Here is a 14,867-nt window from a genome sequence, read left to right as displayed (position 1 = left end):
ACATCAAAGCTACTAAGTACCTATCACAAACCCTCATCTCTTGCATTTACATTATTTTCCATTTGGCTCTCGTTTTCCTCTCCCCCATTTAAAAAATGTTTTCAGAAAATCACAAAAAGATTTGCCTTTTTATTCGCCTTGTTTCCGTTCATCTTTTTGTTTGCTTGTGTGCTAGATTGCTTGCTTTGTCACAACGTCTCAAGAAAATACCAAGTTTTGTGATTTTTCCAACACTAATAATAATGATTTTATTAGTACTTTGATTGCTCCCACCACTAGTGCGGAATCTTATGAAATTAATGCCCCTCTGTAGAATCTTGTTATGAAAGAACAATTTTCTGGAAGTCCTAATGAAGATGTTGCATCCCATCTAAATACTTTCATTGAGTCGTTGATATGCAAAAGAACAAATATGTGGATAATGATATTATTAAATTGAAGCTATTTCCGTTCTCACTACGAGATTGTGCTAAAACTTTGTTTTCATCTTTGCCTAAAAATAGTATTGATTCATCGAATAAGTGTAAATATTCTTTTATTTCTAAGTATTTTCCTATTTTCACCAAGCGAAGATGCAAGCAAATAGAAGACACATGGCAACACAAGCAAAGATAGCAAACAAGCAAACAAAAATATTTTGTGTTTTTGTAAAACTTTTTAGCAGTGGAGGAGATGAAAATGAGAGGCAAATGGCAAATAAAGTAATTGCAAGGAGATGAGAGTTTATGTGTAGGTACTTGATAGATGTTGATGATGTCTCCCCAGCAACGGCGCCAGAAATTCTTCCTAATACTTGTAATCTGCGTTGGTAATTCCCCGAAGAGGAGGGTGTCGGTGTCAAAACCGGCGGATCTCGGGTAGGGGGTCCCGAACTATGCGTCTAGGCGGATGGTAACAGGAGACAAGGGACACGTTGTTTTTACCCAGGTTCGGGCCCTCTCGATGGAGGTAAAACCCTACTCCTGCTTGATTAATATTGATGATATGGGTAGTACAAGAGTGGATCTACCACGAGATCAGAGAGGCTAAACCCTAGAAGCTAGCCTATGGTATGATTGTTGTTCGTCCTACGGACTAAAACTCTTCGGTTTATATAGACACCGGAGAGTGCTAGGGTTACACAGAGTCGGTTACAATGGGAGGAGATCTTCATATCGTATCGCCAAGCTTGCCTTCCACGCCAAGGAAAGTCCCATCCGGACACGGGACGGAGTCTTCAATCTTGTATATTCATAGTCCGGGAGTCCGGCCAAAGGTCATAGTCCGGCAATCCGGACACCACCTAATCCAGGACTCCCTCAGTAGCCCCCGAACCAGGCTTCAATGACGATAAGTCCGGCGCGCAAGTTTGTCTTCGGCATTGCAAGGTGGGTTCTTCTCCAAATTCCCTGTACCTGTCGAATAGTGTCCGACTTCTAGTGTGTGCTACTCTCCTCGGCTTCTGTGCCCCATAATGACCATCTTCCACGTGTCAAACGAATGCAAAAAGCCAAGGGTTTTTTTCATTTACCCCCCAAGTTGCGTTAATAAGCCGCCCATAAAAGAGACGGGGATCTAGATCCAATTCACACCATCTTCCCTCCGCGAATCTTCATCAGAGTGCCTTCGACAGGGATCCATTCCACCATTGCCGATCGGTGAAGCTCCTCCTCTCGCCTCTCCAGCCCTCAGCCCGGAGATTGGGGGCGGTGTTCCGTCCCGCATAGCGAGCTAGTAGTGCTTCAGTCCAAGCGGCTTCTTCCCCCAGCATATATGGTCCCAGTTCGAGCCGGGATTGCCACCTATAGCGGCGGAGAGCAGGCGGAGAGCGTCCCCAATCCCTCTCAAAGGGAGCGGGTATGCCTAGTCCCTTATTTAATAAGAGGACTCGGATTTCCAATTCATTCGTTTCTCCGAGGGCTAGTGGAGTTCTACGGCCTCCAGCTACACGACCTCACACGTGTCTCCATACTGCACATCGCAGGCTTCGTGGCCCTCTGTGAGCTGTTCTTGGGTGTTGAGGCCCATTTCGCGCTGTGGAAGAGGTTGTTTTGCCTCGTGCCCCGTTCTCAGGAGGGGTCTATTTATCAAGTGGGCGGAGCCGAACTATGGCACATTGCTGGGACCGGATATCTATCCGGCACCCCAAAGAGGACGTCCGAGGACTGGCCCTCAGAATGGTTCTATATAGATGACGTCCCCCTGCCGGACCTGTACGGATCGGCCTCCCTGAGTTCAATAATTCTCCGTTGAAGAAGCGCCTGAGCTGGCGCCCGCGGAACCCTCAGAGGGAAACTGACAGGGACGTCCTTTACCTGATGAACCGGATAAGGCTGTTGGCTCATTCCGGATTGACCATGATCAAGGTCATGGCCATATGCATTACGCGAGGGGTGCAGCCGCTTCAATACAGAGGCCACCCCATGTGGGATTTCAATGGGGAGGACGACGCCACCCGGTGCGGTCGTAAGGGGCCAGATTCGGCTGCCACTTTAACGAGAATCTTATCCACTTTGTACAAGGGAGAAGAAGAGGAATTCCTCCGTGCCAACCCGGAGGGAGGATTCTCCATGTACAATCCTCCAAGTTGGGTGAGCAAACATTTTCACTTCCGTACCCGCTTTCGAAATTCCCACAGTTGAGTACTTAGTCTAGCAATGTTAACGCAAGAGCTGCGCCAGACTGTGAAGGAGTAAATAGCCCTCCTCCACAACCCGAGGACCCGGAACGGTCCCTCGATCCGGACTTCCAAGAGGACCCGGACTTATGTGTGGAGTTAATCAATGGGGTGTTTCATCATTTCAGTAAGGACAACACCTTAGTGGCCATTACGGCCGATTATCCCGGACTACTTCCAGCCTCAAAGGTAACCGAGACCGAAGTCCCAGTATTTTTCAAGGAGATCCATCCATGCTTTATCTTGAATGCCGTGAACCAATAGTGTTTTGTTTCGCAGGGTAAATCTTTGAGGCGGAAGGCCGAGCCCGCGGTGGGCAGCCAACAAGGGCCGCTGAAGCCAGGCGGGCCAAAAAGAAGTGCGGACCAGATCAAGATTCCGGCGCAACGATATGGCGTGCGAATTTAATGCCTAGGGTTTATGCCCTCAAGTCATGCTAACGCTCATGCCCTTTTTTAGAAAGAAGAGAGTCCGCCGGACTATATCCACCGGCCAGGGTTCGAGGCCGGGTCCGAAAGCGGAGGCGGACACGGGGCGCGCCTCGGGCGTTCCTCCGATAGAGGACGCAGACGGGCTATCTGCCACCAATTCAGAGGTGGAGAGTGCCATGAACCACAGGCGTCGCCGGACTGTTCTTCATGACACATGTTTTTCCCCAGAGGCGTTGGACGCCTTTAATACAGGAGATGCGTATCTCCATACCGCTCGAAATGGTCTGGCCAGAGCCACAGAGCAGTATGTAAAAGACATATAGGTGAGTAAAATTGAAGGTTATATATGTCAGTAGCCCCCGAGACTTGAAACAGTGAAGATAACTATTTTAAGGATCATGTGCTATGCAGTGTCTTACAAAGAAGAACATGCAACTGTCCCGGGAGCTTGAAGAGTGCAAGGCCCAACTCTAGGCCGCACTGGCCACTTCAGATAATGCCAAGGGGATGCCCTCAGGTAATATATGTTTCGAAAGGTAATTCCGTTGTGAAGTGTGGCATGTGTGCAACTCTGACGATAATAGTGCAGATGGGGCCGGAGTAAATCCGGACAACCAACAACTCCTACGCCAACTAAAGGCTGGCGAGAGCGTGCTGACGAGGGTGAGGCAAGAGAACAACAAACTTCAAGACGCCAATACCCAGCTGGTCGAGGAACTGAAGGATGTTTGTATTCAGCTGTCTACTTCCGTAAAGGAGAATCGGCGACTTCGACGCGGCATTTTTAGTAAGTGCTTGAACGAATCTTCAAAAAAAGAATTCGGCGAGGAAGTCGATTGACAGAGCTATGTCTGTAGGTCTGCTGACAGGTCGTCCTGCGAAGGAAATGCATGGCTCAACGGGGGACCTTCTTCCCGAGCTGTTTCAACTGCACGAACGAGTTCGGTAGGCAATGCAAGGGCTATGTGGCCATCTCTCTCCATGCCAGAAGACCTTGGGGAGCTTGCAAAGAAGCTGGAGGGAGTGCGGCAGCGCTTCCGGTTGTGGAAGATATCGGCCTGCCGTCAAGGTGCCAGGGAGGCCTGGGCCATGTTGAAGACTCGGTACACGAAGGCTGACCCGAACCACATGGCCGAGGTCGGACCTATGGGTCCTGACGGAAAGGAGATCCCTGTCAGCTTAGTATATGGCCAGGTAGAGCTGGCTGCAAAGTATTCTCAACAGGACTGTAAATTAGACCGCCTGTTGGATGGTATTGAAGAAGAATATACCGAGTCGGATTGACTCTGTAATTTAAAATGACATGAAAAATGCCTTCTAGCCGGATTGTAGATCGTTTGTCATTGCGGACCTTTTCGCTTCGACCTCTGGACCCTATAGTCCGGAGTGTGTCCGAATACCCTCTCGATTATGTAAGAACCGGGGCATGCATGGAGACAAGGCGTATGGGTCATAATTGCTTTAGCAGACAAGTGCCCAACTAGTTATGTTATATTACATGGTTAGTAAGAAACATCTTCCAGGGAGAATAGTTCCGTTAGGGATTCCTTTCCCTGGGAGGCATGCCCTAAAGTGCATGTCCGGACTGCTAAAAAGAGCAGAAAAGCATCTGGGGGCAGATAAATAAACAAGAAAAATCATCTATTAATTCACCGACCGAATATTCCCTTAAGAACGCTAGCTTTCGGCTTCACCCAATCTGAGGTACACATCCGGCTGACCCGGCAGTAACAATTGCAGAGGTGCTCCCTTTACCACCTAGCCGAACAAACGGGAACGTAGGGGTAAGCACAAGAGCCAGGCAACCCAGCTTGGCCAAAACTTAAGTCATATCGATGCATATAATGGTGTATAAAAGGTTCATGCGGAAGTGTCACACATGTTTTGGGCATGAGGCCCATTTATATAAACTTCTGATAAAGAAGCCCCCAGGTATGATGAGCGCGGGTGGCGCGTCAAGTATGTGTGAACAATGCGCAGGAAAGCCCCTAAGGGCTTGGGAAAAAAAAGAAAAAAGGGGTAGGGAGAAGGAGAGAAATGCTAGACAGCTAATGTGAAAATAAGAAAAAAGGGGACAGAGGAAGGAGACGAACACGGAGTCCGGCGCTAGGCGTAGAATCTTCGTAGGCATTCTGCGTTCCATGGGTTCGGCTCGAGTCAGTTGTCCGATGTGTTTCGCAGACGGTACGCTCCACCAGTCAGTACTTGGTAGATTATGAAGGGACCCTCCCATTTGGGCTTTAGTTTGTCCTTTTTCTTGTCCGGCAAGTGTAGAACTAGTTCGCCAATGTTATAAGTTTTGGCCCGTACTTCTCTGCTTTGATATCTTCAAGCCTGCTGTTGATAGAATGCGGAACAGGCTTTTGCCACATCTCGCTCCTCCTCCAATGCGTCCAAGCTGTCCTGCCGATCGAGCTCGGCTTCTCTTTCTTCGTACACGCGCACTCTAGGTGAGTCATGAATTATGTCACAGGGCAGAACTGCCTCTGCGCCGTATACCATAAAAATGGTGTGAATCCGGTAGTGCGATTCGGCGTGGTCTGCAGCCCCCAGAGTACAGAGTCGAGCTCCTCTACCTAGTGCGTGTTAGATTCCTTGAGGGGTCGCGCTAGTCTGGGTTTGATGCCGCTCATAATGAGACCATTGGCTTGCTCGACTTGACCGTTGGTTTGAGGGTGATAGACTGAAGCGTAGTCGAGCTTAATGCCCATGTTTTTGCACCAGAGTTTAACTTCATCGGCCGTGAAGTTTGTGCCATTGTCAGTTATGATGCTGTGGGGGACGCCGTAATGGTGTACAACCCCGGATATGAAGTCTATCACCGGTCCGGATTCGGCTGTCTTTACAGGCTTGGCCTCTATCCAATTGGTGAATTTGTCCACCATGACCAGTAGATATTTTTGCTTGTGGGTTCCTCCTTTAAGGGGCCCAACCATGTCAAGCCCCCAGACTGCAAAAGGCCAGGTAATGGGTATGGTTTGTAGGGCGGTAGGTGGCATGTGGCTTTGGTTAGTGAATAATTGGCAACCAACATATCGCTGCACTAAGTCTTGCGCGTCTGCCCGGGCCGTCGCCAATAAAATCCAGTACGGAAGGCCTTGCTTACAAGGGCCCGGGCTGCGGGGTGGTGCCCGCCGAGTCCGGCGTGAATTTCATCCAGAAGGTTTCGCCCTTCCTCTTCGGAGATACATCTTTGAAGGACTCCGGTTGTGCTTTTCTTATAAAGCTCTCCCTCGTGGACTTTATAGGCTTTAGATCGCCGCACTATGCAGTGGGCCTCGTTTTGGTGCTCGGGAAGTTCCTGCCTAGTTAGGTAGGCTAGGAATGGTTCTGTCCACGGGGCAATGACTGCCATTATTGTGTGGGCTGACGGTGTTGCTTCGGTGGCGGAGCCACCAACTGTGTCAGAATGTTCGGTGAGGGCAGTGTGGTTGTGTCCGGGTTATTGTTTCCGGACTCTCCCTCCCATGATACAGATGGCTTGAACAGCCTTTCTAGGAAGATGTTGGGAGGGACGGCATCGCGCTTTGCGCCAATGCGTGCCAACACGTCTACTGCCTGGTTATTCTCCCGGGCTATGTGGTGAACTTCGAGCCCCTCAAACCAGGCTAACATCTTTAAGATGGCGTTGCGATAAGCTGCCATTTTCGGATCTTTGGCATCATAGTCTCCATTTATTTGGGATATCGTGAGGTTTGAATCCCCGCGGACCTCTAGGCGCTGAATGCCCATGGAGACTGCCATCCTGAGACCGTGTAGAAGGGCCTCGTATATGGCTGCGTTGTTGGAGTCCGTGTACATTATCTGAAGTACGTATTGGACTGTATCTCCGGTTGGGGACGTTAGTATGACGCCAACCCCCAGGCCAGCCAACATTTTGGAGCCATCGAAGTGCATGATCTAGTTGGAGTATGCGTCGTACTCTTTAGGGAGCTCGGCTTCAGTCCATTTGGCGATGAAGTCGGCCAAAACCTGCGACTTAATAGCTCGCCTTTGCTTGTAAGTTATGTCGAACGGGAGGAGCTCAATGGCCCATTTGGCAATCCGGCCCGTTGCGTCGCGGTTGTTTATAATATCATTAAGGGGTACTTCGGATGCCACTGTTATTGAACACTCTTGAAAATAGTGTCGCAGCTTCCGGGATGCCATGAACACCGCGTATGCTATCTTTTGATAATGCGGGTACCATGACTTGCATGGAGTTAGGACAGTGAACACGTAGTAAACAGGTTTTTGGAGAGGGAACTTGTGTCCGTCCGTTTCTCGTTCGAGAACGAGCATCGGGTTTACAACTTAATGGGTTGCCGCGATGTATAATAGCATTGGTTCGCCCGTGTTGGGTGCGGCCAGGACCGGATTTGTGGCCAGTATGGCTTTGATTTCTTTGAGTCCGGCCGTGGCGGCATCCGTCCACTCGAAGTGTTTGGTGCGCCGCAGGAGGCGATAAAGGGGTAATGTCTTTTCTCCTAAGCGGGAGATAAAGAGGCTTAGAGCCGCCACACATCCTGTCAATTTTTGTATTTGTTTGAGGTCTTTTGGGGTATCCAATTGTGACAGAGCTCGGATCTTGGCTGGGTTTGCTTCAATTCCTCTACCGGATACGATGAAGCCCAAGAGTTTTCTGGCTGGTACGCCGAAAACGCATTTATCCGGGTTGAGCTTAATGTCATATGCTTGGAGATTATCGAATGTGAGCCTCAAGTCGTCTACTAGAGTATCGACGTGTTTGGTTTTGACAACCACGTCATCTACATACGCTTCAAGTGTTTTGCCGATCTGGTTGGCCAGACATGTCTGAATCATGCGCTGATATGTTGCACCGGCGTTTTTAAGCCCGAAGGGCATCGTGTTGAAGTAGAATGGGCCGTATGGGGTGATGAATGCCGTTGCGGCTTGATCTGACTCTGCCATCTTGATTTGGTGGTAGCCAGAGTATGCATCGAGGAAACACAATGAGTCGTGTCCTGCAGTGGCGTCGATGATTTGATCAATTCGGGGGAGGGGGAAGGGATCCTTTGGGCAGGCCTTATTTAGGTCTTTGAAATCGATGCATAGGCGCCAGGATTTTCCTTTTTCGGTACCATCACCAGGTTTGCTAGCCAGTCCGGATGTTTTATATCTCTGATGAATCCGGCTACCAGCAGTTTTGCTAGCTCCTCTCCCATGGCTTGTCTCTTGGGTTCGGAGAAACGCCGTAGAGTCTGCTTAACGGGCTTAAACCCTTTTAGGATGTTCAGGCTGTGCTCGGCCAGACTGCGTGGGATTCCTGGCATGTCTGAAGGGTGCCAGGCGAAAATGTCCCAATTTTCTCGCAGGAATTCTCTGAGTGCGGCTTCTACATTGGGTTTTAGTTGTGCCCCGATGGAGGCCGTTTTTGTGGTGTCCGTTGGGTGGACTTGGAATTTGACTATTTCGCCTGCCGGCTTGAAGGAGGTGGACTTGGATCTTTTGTCGAGCATAACGTCGTCCCTATCCACCGTGGAGCGCAACGTAGTTAGTTCCTCAGCCGCCAGGGCCTCGGATAATGCCTCGAGGGCCAGTGCGGCTGTCTTGTTTTCGGCGCGGAGCGCTGTGTCCGGATCACTAGCAAGAGTGATGATTCCATTGGGTCCGGGCATTTTGAGCTTCATGTACCCGTAATGGGGTATAGCTTGAAAGATTGTGAATGCTTCTCGCCCTAACAGATCGTGGTATCCGCTGCTGAACGAGGCCACTTGAAATGTGACCTCCTCGGATCTGTAATTATCCGGCGTGCCGAACACCACGTCCAGTGTGATTTTCCCTGAACAGCATGCTTCCCGGCTGGGGATTATTCCTCTAAAGGTTGTGTTGCTTCGCTCAATGCGGCCCCAGTCTATTTCCATTTTTTGCAGTGTTTCCTCATAGATGAGGTTCAATCCGCTGCCACCGTCCATGAGTACCTTTGTAAGCCGGAAGCTGTCCACTATCGGCCTGAGGACCAATGTAGTTGGTGCTCGGGCTGACCGGAATTTAGGTTCATCACTGGCATTAAAAGTAATGGCTGTGTCACTCCATGGATTTATTGTTGCTACCTGGTAGACTTCGGCAAGGCTGCGGAGCGTTTGCTTCCTCGCATTGTTCGATGCAAAGGTCTCGAAGACTGTTGACACCGTACTGGCGTTTTCGGGGTGGTGCTCTACGGATTCTGGAGTTAGAAGCTCTTCGCCACTCCTGGCCACCTGCCGGAGTATCCAACATGCTCTAAGGCTGTGAGTTGGTGCGACTTCCCCCGAACTATGAATTTTACAGGGTCCATTGAGCCATCCCTCCAGTACGGTCCCATACCCTATAAAGGGTTTTTGTTTTGGCTTAAGTGCCTGGTGATAATGCGCCCTTTTGCTTCGGACTGGGATTGTATTCAGGGCCGGATTGTCCCGGAATTTCGTTTCGGTTTTCCGAACGCTTTCTGTCGCACAGTACTTTTGTACTATGGATGTCAAGTCGGCGAAGCGTGTAATTTCGCGACGACTTATGGCGTTGAGGATTCCGATGTCCGTGCAGTTGTTACAGAAGAACGAAATTGCGTCCTTCTCGCGGCAGTCCTTTATCCTGTTCATAACCAGGAGGAATCTGGCCCAGTAGTAATGTATTGTTTCCCCGGGCTCTTGCCGTGTATGGGATAAATCCCTTATATTTGGGTGGGCGGGTGGATTTAAATCCGGAACCTCGCCCGATCTAAGACTCAGGGGCCAAGAGAATTCCGAATTCGGAAGCTTGTTTTCTTGGATGCTGATCAATGAGTCCGGCCTGCTGCCTGACTTTAGGTTCAGGGCTTGGGTGACGTCCTCCCCTCCGCGGATGTCCGGATTGGAGGGGTCGGGAATTCAGACACATCTGGTCCTTAGGATGGGTGGGGATTAACCGCATTGTTCTTCCACCACTTCGACGTGGTGGGTGACCTGGGGAGAGCCAATCTCTCTCTGATCGGGTTTAAGCCCCATCTGGCCGTAATCTGTAGCGGCTCCCAGGGCAGCGATGCGATCCAAGAGCTCGTTTAGGGAAGAGAGCTCCATCGGATCTAGCTGCTCGGCGAGTTTTGAGCTGATCTGGAGTTTGTTTTCGATGGCTCGAGAGGTCATCGTCGGCGCGGCGGCCGAACAGGCGGTCATCAAAAAACTGCCTAGCCGGAGAGTTTGGCCGACAGCCAAAGCTCCTTTAGCAACAGCGGCGTCTTTAAAGACGGGGTGCGGCATCCTTCTTGACAGTGACGACACAGAGGAACTCTCAATGAAAGCACCAATGTCGGTGTCAAAACTGGCGGATCTCGGGTAGGGGGTCCCGAACTATGCGTCTAGGCGGATGGTAACAGGAGACAAGGGACACAATGTTTTTACCTAGGTTCGGGCCCTCTCAATGGAGGTAAAACCCTACTCCTGCTTGATTAATATTGATGATATGGGTAGTACAAGAGTGGATCTACCACGAGATCAGAGAGGCTAAACCCTAGAAGCTAGCCTATGGTATGATTGTTGTTCGTCCTACGGACTAAAACTCTCCGGTTTATATAGACACCAGAGAGGGCTAGGGTTACATAGAGTCGGTTACAATGGGAGGAGATCTTCATATCGTATCGCCAAGCTTGCCTTCCACGCCAAGGAAAGTCCCATCCGGACACGGGACGGAGTCTTCAATCTTGTATATTCATAGTCCGGGAGTCCGGCCAAAGGTCATAGTCCGGCAATCCGGACACCCCTTAATCCAGGACTCCCTCAGAGGGGATGATGAAGCACAACAGAGGTAAGTATTTCCCTCAGTTATGAAGCCAAGGTTATCGATCCAGTAGGAGAACCAAGCAATACTATGTAAACAACACCTACACACAAATAACAAATACTTGCAACCCAATGCGTAAAGGGGTTATCAATCCCTCAACGATATTGAGATAGATTAAATTGTATGAGATTTGATAAATAGATCTAACTAAAACACAAAATAAAATAAAGAAAGAAAAATTGCAGAAAGGTATTTTTGGTTTTAATATATGATAGGACATAGACCCAGGGGCCATAGTTTTCACTAGAGGCTTCTCTCAAGAAAATAGCATGCGGTGGATAAACAAATTACTGTTGGGCAATTGATAGAAAAGCAAATAGTTATGATGATATCCAAAGCAATGATCATGTATATAGGCATAACGTCCCAGATTAGTTGACCGAAATGATTCTACATCTACTACTATTATTCCACAAATCGACCTCTATCCAGCATGCATCTAGTGTATTAAGTTCATGGGAAAATGGACTAATGCAATAAGAACAATGGCATGATGTAGACAAGATAAACTCGCGTATGAATAACCTCATCTTGTTACCCTTAATAGTAACGATACATGTGTGTCATGTCTCCTTCTGTCACTGAGATTGAGCACCGCAAGATCGAACCCATCACAAAGCACCTCTTCCCATGGCAACATAAATCAATCTAGTTGGCCAAACCAAACCAATAAATTGGAGAAGAAATACGAGGCTATAACAATCATGCATAAAAGAGTTCAAATAAAACTCAAATAATATTCATGGATAGATCTGATCATAAACTCACAATTCATTGGATCCCAACAAACACACCGCAAAAAGAGTTACATCAAATAGATCTCCAAGAACATCGAGGAGAACATTGTATTGAAGATCAAAAAGAGAGAAGAAGCCATCTAGCTACTAACTATGGACCCGTAGGTCTATGGTAAACTACTCACGCATCATCAAAGGGGTAGCAAGGATGATGAAGAACCCCTTCATGATCGTTGCCCCCCTCCGGCGGAGTGCCAGAAAAGGCCTCTAGATTGGATCTCGTGGTTTTGGAACTTGCAGCAGCGGAAAAAGTATTTCGTCGACTCCCCTAGGGTTTTGGGACTTTAGAGTATTATAGAGGTGGAGGTACGTCAAGGGGGTGCCCGTGGGCCCCACTACCCACCAGGACGCGTCGGAGGCCCCTGGCATGCCCTGGTGCCTAGTGGGCCCCACGAGCGTCCCCTCGTGCCCTCCAGAAGCTTCATGGGTGTCTTCCTGCCAGAAAAAATCATCCAAAAAGTTTCATGGCATTTGGCTTTGTTTGGTATTGATATTCTGCAAAGTAAAAAACAAGCAAAAACAGCAACTAGCAATGGGCACTATGTCAATAGTGTAGGAGATATGCCCTAGAGATAATAATAAATGCTACTATTTATCTCCATGTTCATAATTATGTTTATGTTCCATGCTATAACTACTATGGTTTTCGAGTCTGCAATAACACGAGGCTCAGTGGAAGACTCATATGCACGTGTGGAATAATAAACGATAAGAAGTATTCCTACACTACTAGGGAAAGCCTTATACACAGCATCTTAGCAGTAGCACTGGACAAAAACGGGTGCTACTGCTACCGAGTAGTAGCGTGTTTATGTAAACCGCGCTACTGCTACTACTTTAGCAGTAGCGCGTGCCAGGAAAATGCGTTGCTGCTACATTTGTACTGGGCGCAGATGGCTAGCCCCACTTAGCATTAGCGCGTATCTCTATCAAGCGCTGCTGCTCCGTCCCGTAGCAGTAGCGCGTGCTTGGAGAACAGGCTACTACTTACTTACCTTATCCTTCACGCGCCCAACCCTCTCACTCACTCTCCCTCTCACTCTCACTCTTGCCCGAGCCGGTTCCGTCGTCCGTCGCCGCCGCGCTGCTCCTCTCCACCGATGTCGGGGATATACCCCGCGGTATGAACCGGCCGGAAATATGACCAGTCCGGGCTTGGCGGTTTACTTGAGACCCGGTTGACACTTGGCAATTCACTGGCGACCCGCCCTGACCAGACGGTTTAGAAGCAACCTGCCTGAACATTATGACGCACTGGTAACCCGGCGGGCGGCGGACAGATGACAAGGCCCAAGGCCTAGAAGGCCGGTTTATGTTAATGGAGGGCCAGTTTAAGAGGAAATGCGTGAGGAATATTTACCTTACAAAGAGTTAAGACCCGGACTTGTATCTGGTTTGTATTAGAAGATAGACTAATCCTAATCCCAATAGGACTCCACATGTAACCCGCCCCTCTAACTTATATAAGGAGGGGCAAGGCTCCCCAAGAGGGGAGGCAAGAAGAAACAATCTCTAGGGCTAGACACAAAGATCCGTTTTATCGGCGACTCCCTCATGATCATAATGAGACCTAGCCACAAACAACATGTAGGGTTATTACCGGATGATGTTTCTCGGGGCCCGAAGCTGTCTAAATCATTGTCTTATGTTGCGCCTCTCGATTCCGCCCAACCCCTCTCAAGCTACCACATAGATGTGTTGGCCTCGCGACTAAGTCCTAACACTAAGGACATCTGACGTGACAATTCCACGACAGTTGGCGCCCACCGTGGGGCCTGCGCACGATGGTGTTGAGTTTTTGTAGGTATCTCTCCTAGGGATCGAGGAGCTCGCAATTTTTCGGATAAAGAAGAGCTTGTTTGAAAAGATTTGGATCAGTTTCAAGTTCGTCAGTCAAAAGGAATTAGGGTTACACCGCCATCTGCGGCTTATTCGCTGGATTTCGAGTCGCCGGGATCAACGGATGTTTGTGAGTCAACCTCGCCGGCATCACCTGCCTCTAGTTCTAACCCGTACCCTGCCTTGCCGAATCACCCTTGCAGATGCAAGTCGCCGCAACCATCACAGTTCCGCCATGGTCACCGCTTCGTCAAGTAACCTTGACTCGCCAAGTCGTCGGCTCACAAACCTCCTCTGCCCCGGGTTCGTGTAATTACCAGCTTTTCAACTCAGTTTCGATTACAACGACCGGGAGGAGGACTCGGTTTTTGCTTTGCTGGTTCACCACGCCATCCCCCCTTGGTTTCTGCGGGTTTTTCACCTTGATTGCCATCTTGGTCTCTACCAAGTCGCCGACCCCCGCAGTGGCTCGCCGGTACGGTGCCTCCTCAAGTCGTTGTTTGCTATTAAGTCGCCCCGCAGGACTCAATTCACGACCGGCGCCTCCGCCGCTTCTGCGGCCTTGTTAAGCCGTCTTGTTACCATCAACCATCATGGCCTTGGCCCGCTTCGAATCACTACCTTGCCTCACTGGGCCTCAAGTCGTGGTTCTGCCTCAGTCACGACTGACCTCGAGTTGCTTGGCGTCACTGCCTTCACCGTTGTGGCCGGCCCCGGAACCGCCCTGTTTCGCTCGCTCGTCCTGGCTACCGATGAGCCGACACTCACTACCTGACTACACCTTGAGCTGCCTTGGTCCTCCTTGGCTGTCATGCGACGAGTCGCCGTTGCCTGCTCCAAGTTGTCACTGACAGAACCGCGCTCGCCTCGTACGCCGCAAGCCGCTGCTGGCCGGAGTTTCTGTTGCTCGCCTCTGCAGAATTGCCATGACCTTCTGCGGTCTCTGCATCTGCCGTTGAACACTCCAAGCCGCTTGCGTCGGGCACTTACTGATGTTGCTTACCCCTGCACGACATCGGGCCCTTACTGTTGCTGCCTTTGCCGAGATTCGCCCCCGCTGGTTCCATCACCAGATCACCACTACCTTCCCCACGAGCCGCCGTGGCCGACTCTGCTCCTACCCCGTGGGTTTCGCGGCTACTGCCAGATTACCCCTAATTCAACGACCTTGGCCTCGACACCAAGTCCAACTCAGCCTTCAAGCTGCTGTCCCCACGGCCTGCCTTTGCCGCATTTCGCCTTTGCCTTGCCGACGAGTTATTTGCCGGTCTCTACCATGGCCTGCCTTAGCGAGTTGTCTCCTCGGTCATCTGTCAGCTACCAACACGTTTTCATTCCACTACCAACAAG

This window comes from Triticum dicoccoides, chromosome 2B (genome assembly GCF_002162155.2).
Source record: "Triticum dicoccoides isolate Atlit2015 ecotype Zavitan chromosome 2B, WEW_v2.0, whole genome shotgun sequence".
Lineage (NCBI taxonomy): Eukaryota > Viridiplantae > Streptophyta > Magnoliopsida > Poales > Poaceae > Triticum > Triticum dicoccoides.
This window is presented reverse-complemented; position numbering follows the sequence as displayed.